At 37.7% G+C, this 10856-nt stretch overlaps 2 pseudogenes; both read right to left on the bottom strand.

The window, feature by feature from the left end:
* Nucleotides 1-1658: 1658 nt before the first annotated feature.
* LOC149925554 (estradiol 17-beta-dehydrogenase 11 pseudogene) lies at nt 1659-2727 on the bottom strand (annotated as a pseudogene).
* Nucleotides 2728-3231: 504 nt separating this feature from the next.
* On the bottom strand, nt 3232-4460 carry LOC149925553 (estradiol 17-beta-dehydrogenase 11 pseudogene; annotated as a pseudogene).
* Nucleotides 4461-10856: the final 6396 nt, after the last annotated feature.

Below are 10856 nucleotides of genomic sequence, written 5' to 3'. Positions count from 1 at the left end.
TTATAAAATCAGAAGGTGCCATCTATAGTTAGTGTATTTTCGTTTCGTAGAAACCAATAAATATTTTGGATTGACTATAAATTTATCTCTACGTCGTGAGAGAATATCTCTTACCGCCAATTTCAACAGGAACATCGTGTTAACCCTGGTGCCGGGGTGGAGGAGTGGTTAGCAAGAGGAGCCGGGTTCGATCCCAACTTGTGGCACTGGGTGAAAACTCGGAACTACTCCTTCCGCGTTGAGTTTGCAAGTTCTCTCTCCACTGGTTACAGAGGTTGTTCTCCGGTTTCACTTTCGCATAAAAACTTTTCGAGGTTAAAGGTAATAGTTCGTGTAGGGGGCTGTCGGCTCCTTTGGCTTGAAGGGCTGTCCACCACCCTCCTACGCATTGTAACCCGGCCACCTCTTTAAAGGCATTATAAGTCGCTAGATGACTTGGGCCTATGGTGGTGCCTTGGGTATTAGCCTAGCCTAGCTGAAGTGTATACGTATATAATTTCCAGTAGAATAGATCTTGTTGATTAAATGACGTTAACCTTTTTATTTGATAAATATATTGAAATACAAATTTTATTGGCCGCCCGTATTCGAGCAAATATGTGGAATAAGTTTGATTTAAGAACATAAAATAAGGGACAGCACATACCATGTTAAGCCCGAGTTTCCAAATGGCAACGGATTGCAAGCGCTAGCTCTCTCGTGGACGAGCTGTGAAATTGTCAATAATTTCGAGTAAAAATTGAACAAGAGGTATGCATATTTAAAACGTTTGATAATATAAGTTTCGTTATTCGTTAGATTACTAAATAAAATGAATGAGATATGTAAAAGGGACTATGAAATATCATGCTTTGAATATTTATCACCTAATTTAGTTTGAGTAGACAAAATGACGAAAGTCGCCACCACAGCGCTGGCATCAGGTGTTAGCTCCCTATGGAACGTATCGTCCCGTACTTGTCCGCCTAACGTTCGTTATTCGTAGATCAAATACTAGCATATGTAACATAATTACTCATAAGTATGCCTCTGTATAATATTTCCATTGAAAAAACTCAATGAGACCTTGTTTCACGCGGAACATACAATGAGCGGACCCAAAAATGCAAAAATGTTTATAATCCTTGCGCTATTGAAAAGGTTACCATGGAAATGAAATCCCGTGATCGCGAGGCAAGAGCTAAACTTGACATGGGCAAAGCCAGAAACGCGCGAGGAATTCTCACTAACTTCCGTTTCCCATCAGTAAAGTTGATGACGCGTATTTCGTCACGGCGTTGTAAGTGACGTAATTTACGTCATATCGCGTGAACAAGGTTTCATTAACGAAAATGCTTTTATGGCATACTTATGGTGATTATGTTACATATCATACTAGTAATTTACTAAAATCTTCCATATTTTTGTGTATCTCAAATATTCCAAAAAGGCCAAAAATAATAAAATTTCCTTGTTTCTCCACCTGGTCCAACGTTCTGGCCAGTTAAATTTTATTGGGAAATATTCACAATATTGATAGTTTAATAAAGGATATTTGAAATACGTTTCTCATTGAAAACAAAGTACACAGAAATTAGGCTTATTCTTTTTCATATAATTCCGCTATTCAATAAAAATACTGGAAATAAGATAAATTGATTCATTCAGAAATACAGAAAGACCTTATTGTTGGAATAGCTGAAATTTATTCGTTTTTGGAATTGTCACTTGTCTGCTCTTCAAACACGGTCTTGACTTTAATCGTTTTGAAAATCAGATCTCCGATTATCAATTGTCCCAATTTGAAGAGCGGTTTTTTGGTGGCCATTATTTTCGACACGCCGAAGAGGCACGACGAACGAGGGACGTATACCATTTCTTTTTCGGTCAGTATTCCCTCCATCATCCGGTCAGCCACCACTTCCGGTTCCATGATGGGCCATAAGCCGTCGTGTTGGCACTGGTACAAGGGCGTACCGCTAAAATGAGGACAGACCACCGTCGTCTTGATGTTGCTTATCCCCGCCACCATCAGGTCCCACCCCAGAGAATCCATTAAGCCTATAGCCGCGTGTTTGCTGGCCGAATAAGCACCGGCCATACGCACCGCCATTAAGCCGGCCGTACTGACCACACTAACCAAATGTCCGTGGTTGTTCACGATCATATTGGGCAAGAACGCTTTCAAGGTCCAGAAATGAGCCATGGCATTTACGTTCACCACTTTTTCTATAAGGCTGTCCGGCGTGTCTAAAAACTCGTTGCAATGACCGATTCCGGCGTTGTTGACCAAGATGGTGACTTTCCCTACCTCAATTTGCACCCGTTGGGCAGTTTCATAGACTTTGACCCGATCGGAAACGTCCACGATGTAATAGTGAACTTTGTAGGCTTCGTTGACCTCCTGTTCCACTTTCGCGACGGTCTCTCGACATCCTTTCTCGTCCACGTCCCAAATGACCACTTTGCCTCCTAACCGAGCGAAGCGGACCGCCAATAATTGTCCGAATCCGCTTCCGCCGCCAGTGATCAACACTATTTCGTTTCGAACGTCCTTTTTCCGTTTCCAATGAGCCGGGATTAAATTTGAAAATGCTAAACAGATCGAGTCCACTACCAGCAGAAGCAAATTCCAAGCGAACTCCAAGAAACGAAGAAGTCTTTTCACTTCCATATCTCGTCCCTAACCAACGAAATCATGAATGACTTTAAAAGCAGCTGGCTCTAAGCTCCAGAAGAACTGATTTCATTATACGCGGTTCAATGATCAGATTCAGTTTTGCGTTTACGTGCCGTGTTTTATTTATTGCGCTTAACGGCGCGTGAAGGAAGTGTTTCGAGAGTATAAAGAAAGTACTTTTCACGTGTTTTGCCAATATAGTTTATTTCCGCCTGCTAGAAATTACAGGGTTATTTTTTAATGCAATTCAGTGGATTGTTTGTTCGCGAATATTAAAAATGTACGTGCAAAAGTTAATTTTTGTTTAGATTGCTTTAAGTTAAATTTAATTTTAGCCAAATGACCCATACAATTGTGTTAATACAAAGTGTTAATCATTTCGACAGTTATTGTTTTTATAAAAAATATTAAGTTCAATAAGTTAACTGAATAACCAAATAAATTCAATAAATAAACTAATCTATATAAAAAATATATATATATATATTAAATATACCAATTCTAGTGAATTTTTTACATTAACATAAAAAATACGTAATCAGTTTTCTGTTTAAAATTCAATCATATGCGCTATATCATTGGTTGATATTGATCCTTTAACAATAAGTAAAGTAGAGCTATTTAACCACGGCTTATACTGAAAATGTGAGTAATAATGTTTTTCAATCATAAATATCGAAAAACTTTCATTTAAATATGGTATATTTAAATCATGATTAAATACTAATAAATGGGTGATTTGCGTATAAATTATACTTTAATAGGATTAAATTGATATGAAAACTGTTCAGTGCTCTATAATAGGTTCATCAGACGTCCACTCTCTGTTCCTCAAAGACACTCTTGACTTTGATGGTATTGAGAAGCGAATCTCCAGCTCCGATTCGACACATATTGTAGATAGGTTGTTTTCTGGCCAGAACTTTAAGCAGGCCGAAGACTAAAATTGAACGCGGTACGTAAACCACTTCTTTATTGGTGAGAATTCCTTCTATGATCTTGTCCACGACGACTTCGGCCTCCACCATCGGAATCAGCCCGTCGTATTCACTTTGAAAAAGAGGTGTGGTACTGAAGAAAGGGCAGACCACCGTGGTCTTGACGTTTGTCTTCCCGCACTCGATCAGCTCCATACAAACCGAGTCCAGCAATCCGATAGCCGCGTATTTACTGGCCGAATAAGCGCTGGTCCTCTGAGTAGCCATTATCCCAGCGGCGCTCGCTACGGTGACCAAGTGTCCGTGGTTGTTCTCGACCATGCTGGGTAGGAACGCCTTCAAGGTCCAGAAATGAGCCATGGCGTTTACTTTCATGACTTTTTCGAGGAGACAGTCCGGCGTCTCCAGGAAGTAATTGGAATGGGCGATTCCTGCATTGTTGACCAAGATGGTCACCTCGCCCACGTCAATTTTGACCCGTTTAGCCGTTTCGTAAACTTTGGCCCGATCCGAAACATCCACGATATACGAGTAGACGGTATGAGCGTGGCTGACCTCACGTTCCACTTTGCGCGTAGTTTCCAAGCAACCCTTTTCATCCACGTCCCAGATGACCACTCGGCAACCCAACTGGGCGAATTTAACGGTCATCAATTGTCCGAATCCACTGCCGCCACCCGTGATCAACACTATTTCATTTCGAATATCCTTTTGACTTTTGTATTTTCCAGGTATCAAATTCGAAAACGCCAAACTGATGGAATCTAGAATGAGCGAAACAACACTGCAAACAAATTTCACCAGTCGAAGCGAACCAAAACGATCCATTTCTGTTCGCTCACTCGTTGATTTGTGATTACTTTTAGGAAGTGATTTCGGGTTCTATCGAATTTTACCCGCCGACATCATTCTTTCGAAGTAAATTTTTATTTAACTTTAATATTTTCCTTATGTTTTTTTTGGAACTTCCGGCAAATGCGACTCCTTAGTTTTTTGATAAAATATACCTACTTCTTGTAACAGTTTCCTCCCGTTTCACCATAGGCGTGAATCTATTTAATTAATATGCAACTGCAGGGAATACCCTATAGGTCACCTCAAGGACAGTAGATACAGGGACGAGAAAGTGTAATTTAACATAAAAATGGTAAAAACTAACTACAATAATACTGTCCAAGGTGAACCACGTCTTAACAATGGCCGCGGTTTGTTTACATCTAACTCACCGTGAATATGAAGACGTTTAAAATCAGTTTTTTTCCCCCTGCTTTCTCGTCCCTGTATCTACTGTCCTCGGTCACCTCCGGCGACGGGTGGGACGGTGAAAGTTTATACGGGGGTATTCTGCAGACTTTCCTAGGAAAGTTCTGACACTGACACGCCTTCTTTCTTTCAACTTTCTTCTTGAGATATCATTGGGCGCGAAATCCACAGGGACCGTACAAATTCGACCCCTTCGCTCAGATTGGTTGTCGTTACGTCATAGAATGACACCACGTGAGTGTGAGGCAATAATCGCCATCTATGCGACCCCGAAGGACCAAAGATAATTTAAACTCGTACCCTAGATTCGAAATCACTATCTCGCGCATTGCCGATAGCGTTTACCCTTGGAGTAGAGAAGTTGACTGGAGGGGAAAGAGGGTGGGAAGTCTGTAAACTCAACGTTACCCAGAATCCTTTGCTTCGTGGTAAGGGCGCCTTAGTGTCGCCCTCATTCGGGTTTTTATTGAAATAAAATTGTAAATATTCGCCATGCTTTAGTTTTGAAGCTTGGAGTAGTTTAGAATGAATTTTTTATTTCCGATTGTATTAGTTTTTTTTTATAATGGATTGTTTTAGTTTAAATTTTTTTGGATACCAACATGATCACACATATATCAAATTTTCAAAAATTATTAAAAAAAAATGAAGGTAAATTTTGTTCTATTATCTAATATTGTACTATAAACCAAGGCCTAACAAGTTTTTTTTCTCTTTTATAAATTAAAATTATTAATTGAATCACTTTTGCAATTTTTATAATATCAGTACTTTTTCATTATGCAAACATACTAAGCCTTTTTCATTATGAACAATTCTAACTATGTCAATGGCTAAACTATATAATACCGTCTTTAAAACATGTTTTTGATTGTAGCAAATTTGCCATTCAAACTAAAACCCGACCCGACCCGGCCCGCCAAAATTCATTAAAACTGAAACCCGACCCGACCCGCAAAAATTATTTATTTCGAAAACCCGACCCGACCCGGCCCGCCAAACTTGAAACTCGACCCGGCCCGGCCCGGCCCGATAAAATTTGTAAAATTTTAAACCCGACCCGACCCGATAAACTTGAACTTTTTATGTTTATAGTATAAGCTTGTACTATATGCTAGAGCGAGCTCCCGAATTCAAAATTTCAATTGCTATGACTAGTTGAATACCTAAAGGCTTTCAAAACTCATTTATTTAAGTTTTAGCGAAAAATATAACGAAAATATATCGATTCTACGTACAGGTTATTTAACCAAATAGTTCTTGTGTACAAAATATGGGCGAGTAAATCTTAGAGTGAAAAGGCGCCAGGGTATATAGACCCCCTCACCAAATCAAAGATAATTTAAACTCGTACCCTATATTCGAATACTGAGAAAAAATTCGCTCCATGGTTTGCGCGTTACCGCAACCGATGGAGCCCGATTTTTCTGAGGTTACGTGCCGGAAAAGGGTAAACGCTTCGTAACAAAACCGTCAATGGGAAAGCACTAAGTATTCGAATCTAGGGTACGAGTTTAAATTATCTTTGGAACTACAAAGTTCAGTTCAGTTAAGCTGCCAGATTCAGCTGGCTCGTGGTTAAGAGTTATCATAGGCTGAAGTGGTCGTGACGTATGCCTATTCTAATTGGCTCCAGAAAATTGAAGCGGGAAAGATTTATCCCGGGAATTTGCCTTTATCTCTGACGCAATTCCGGGGGAAAATAACTTTTAGCTTGGAGGCGCCTTCTGTCTTCGAGCGCGAACACTAACACCGTCAAAATTCAAACGGAAGTGAGTTTCTCAAAAGGTCACGGTCAACCGGAAAGAGTGCTAAAGGTCACTTTAAATAAATTTCAATACTGTATAACCGGCATAGGGTAGTATTCTATTTGAATTTTATTAACATTGACGCCGGAGAGATTAATGAAATTAACGTCATTTGTAAACCTTTAAATGTGTTATCGTTTAAAAATAATTTTATTCTGGGAGCTCCATAATTGACGGATTTTGAAATGACGTTTTAGCGCGTGACACTACAGCTACATGTCTTGGAAACACAGCCTTCTTTGCGTGCTTTTTTGACCATAACATGTAGGGGTATTTTCACGCGTAAAATGAATTTTAAAAGCCGTCAATTGAGCGATATATCAATAACGTTAGCTAACCCTAAAACGGGCCGTTTTCGGAATCATGACCGGCATAGGGTAGTATTCTAATGTAAATTTATAAACATTGACGCGGGACGGGTTAATGAAATTAACGTCATTTGTACACCTTTAATTGCTTAATCGTTTAAAATTTATTTTATTCTGGGAGCTCCATAATTGTGCGAAATATCAATGACGTAAACTTACCCCAAAACGCGTCGTTTTCGGGTCCATGACCGGCATAGGGTAGTATTCTATTTGTCGTTTATTAGCATTGACGCAGGATATATTAATGAAGTAATGTCATTTGTAAACCTTTAAATGCTTTATCATTTAAAATTAATTTTATTCTTTAGCTCTATAATTGAGCGAAATATCAATGACGTTAGCTTACCCTAAAACGCGCCGTTTTCGGAATCATGACCGGCATAGGGTAGTATTCTATTGTAAATTTTATAAAAATGACGCGGCACAGGTTAATGAAATTAAAGTCATTTGTACACCTTTAAATGCTTTATCATTAAAAATTTATTTTATTCTGGGAGCTCCATAATTGTGCGAAATATCAATGACTAAACTTACCCCAAAACGCGCCGTTTTAGGGTCCATGACCGGCAAAGGGTAGTATTCAATTTGACTTTTATTAACATTGACGCCAGAGAGATTAATGAAATTAAAAACATTTGTAAACCTTTAAATGCTTTATCGTTTAAAATTAATTTTATTCTTTAGCTCTATAATAAAGCGAAATATCAATGACTTCAACTTACCCTAAAACGCGCAGTTTTCGGAATCATGACCGGCATAGGGTAGTATTCTATTGTAAATTTATAAACATTGAGGTGGGACAGGTTAATGAAATTAACGTAATTTGTGCACCTTTAAATGCTTTATCGTTTAAATATAATTTAATTCTGGGAGCTCTATAATTGAGCGAAATATCAATGACGTAAACTTACCCCAAAACGCGCCGTTTTCGGGTCCATGACCGGCATAGGGTAGTATTCTATTTGAGTTTTATAAAAATTGACGCGGGACAGGTTAATGAAATTAACGTCATTTGTGCACCTTTAAATGCTTTATCGTTTAAATATAATTTAATTCTGGGAGCTCTATAATTGAGCGAAATATCAATCACGTTAGCTTACCCTAAAACGTGCCGTTTTCGAAATAATCACCGGCATAGGGTAGTATTCTATTGTAAATTTATAAACCTTGACGCGGGACAGGTTAATGAAATTAACGTCATTTGTATACATTTAATGCTTAATCGTTTAAATATAATTTAAATCTGGGAGCTCTATAATTGAGTGAAATATCAATCACGTTAGCTTACCCTAAAACGCGCAGTTTTCGGAATCATGACCGGCAAAGGGTAGTATTCAATTTGACTTTTATTAACATTGACGCCGGAGAGATTAATGAAATTAAAGTCATTTGTAAACCTTTAAATGCTTTATCGTTTAAAATTAATTTTATTCTTTAGCTTTATAATGGAGCGAAATATCAATGACGTTAGCTTAGCCTAAAACGCGCCGTTTTCGGAATCATGACCGGCATAGGGTAGTATTCTGTAGTAAATTTATAAACATTGACGAGGGACAGGTTAATGAAATTAACGTCATTTGTACAACTTTAAATGGTTTATCGTTTAAAAATCATTTTATTCTGGGAGCTCCATAATTGTGCGAAATTTCAATGACGTAAGCTTACCCTAAAACGCGCCGTTTTCGGGTCCATGACCGGCATAGGGTAGTATTCTATTTGAGTTTTATAAAAATTGACGCGGGACAGGTTAATGAAATTAACGTCATTTGTGCACCTTTAAATGCTTTATCGTTTAAATATAATTTAATTCTGGGAGCTCTATAATTGAGCGAAATATCAATCACGTTAGCTTACCCTAAAACGTGCCGTTTTCGAAATAATCACCGGCATAGGGTAGTATTCTATTGTAAATTTATAAACCTTGACGCGGGACAGGTTAATGAAATTAACGTCATTTGTATACATTTAATGCTTAATCGTTTAAATATAATTTAAATCTGGGAGCTCTATAATTGAGTGAAATATCAATCACGTTAGCTTACCCTAAAACGCGCAGTTTTCGGAATCATGACCGGCAAAGGGTAGTATTCAATTTGACTTTTATTAACATTGACGCCGGAGAGATTAATGAAATTAAAGTCATTTGTAAACCTTTAAATGCTTTATCGTTTAAAATTAATTTTATTCTTTAGCTTTATAATGGAGCGAAATATCAATGACGTTAGCTTAGCCTAAAACGCGCCGTTTTCGGAATCATGACCGGCATAGGGTAGTATTCTGTAGTAAATTTATAAACATTGACGAGGGACAGGTTAATGAAATTAACGTCATTTGTACAACTTTAAATGGTTTATCGTTTAAAAATCATTTTATTCTGGGAGCTCCATATTTGTGCGAAATTTCAATGACGTAAGCTTACCCTAAAACGCGCCGTTTTCGGGTCCATGACCGGCATAGGGTAGTATTCTATTTGAGTTTTATACAAATTGACGCGGGACAGGTTAATGAAATTAACGTCATTTGTGCACCTTTAAATGCTTTATCGTTTAAATATAATGTAATTCTGGGAGCTCTATAATTGAGCGAAATATCAATGACGTAAACTTACCCCAAAACGCGCCGTTTTCGGGTCCATGACCGGCATAGGGTAGTATTCTATTTGAGTTTTATAAAAATTGACGCGGGACAGGTTAATGAAATTAACGTCATTTGTATACATTTAATGCTTAATCGTTTAAATATAATTTAAATCTGGGAGCTCTATAATTGAGTGAAATATCAATCACGTTAGCTTACCCTAAAACGTGCCGTTTTCGAAATAATCACCGGCATAGGGTAGTATTCTATTGTAAATTTATAAACCTTGACGCGGGACAGGTTAATGAAATTAACGTCATTTGTGCACCTTTAAATGCTTTATCGTTTAAAATTAATTTTATTCTGGGAGCTCCATAATTGAGCGAAATATCAATGACGTTAGCTAACCCAAAAACGCGCCGTTTTCGGAATCATGACCGGCATAGGGTAGTATTCTATTGTAAATTTATAAACATTGACGCGGGACAGGTTAATGAAATTAAAGTCATTTGTATACCTTTAAATGCTTTATCGTTAAAAATTAATTTTATTCTGGGAGCTCCATAATTGAGCGAAATATCAATGACGTCAACTTACCCTTAAACGCGCCGTTTTCGGAATCATGACCGGCATAGGGTAGTATTCTATTATAATTTATTAACATTGACGCGGGACAGGTTAATGAAATTAACGTCATTTGTGCACCTTTAAATGCTTTATCGTTTAAATATAATTTTATTCTGGAATCTCCATAATTGAGCGAAATATCAATGACGTTAGCTAACCCTAAAACGCGCCGTTTTCGGAATCATGACCGGCATAGGGTAGTATTCTATTTGAATTTTATAAAAATTGACGCGGGACAGATTAATGAAATTTAAGTCAATTGTATACCTTTAAATGCTTTATCGTTTAAAATTAATTTTATTCTGGGAGCTCCATAATTGTGCGAAATTTCAATGACGTCAACTTACCCTTAAACGCGCCGTTTTCGGGTCCATGACCGGCATAGATTAGTATTCTATTTGAATTTTATAAAAATTGACGCAGGACGTGTTAATGAAATTAACGTCATTTGCACACCTTTAAATGCTTTATCGTTTAAAATTAATTTTATTCTGGGAGCTCTATAATTGTGCGAAATTTCAATGACGTAAACTTACCCTAAAACGCGCCGTTTTCGGGTCCATGACCGACATAGTGTAGTATGCTATTTCAATTTTTTAAAAATTGACGGGGGACA

This window comes from Leiobunum rupestre, chromosome 10 (genome assembly GCF_980474605.1).
Source record: "Leiobunum rupestre chromosome 10, qqLeiRupe1.1.hap1, whole genome shotgun sequence".
NCBI lineage: Eukaryota > Metazoa > Arthropoda > Arachnida > Opiliones > Sclerosomatidae > Leiobunum > Leiobunum rupestre.
Note: the sequence above shows the minus strand (reverse complement) of the source record. Positions and strands in the feature narration are given on the sequence as shown.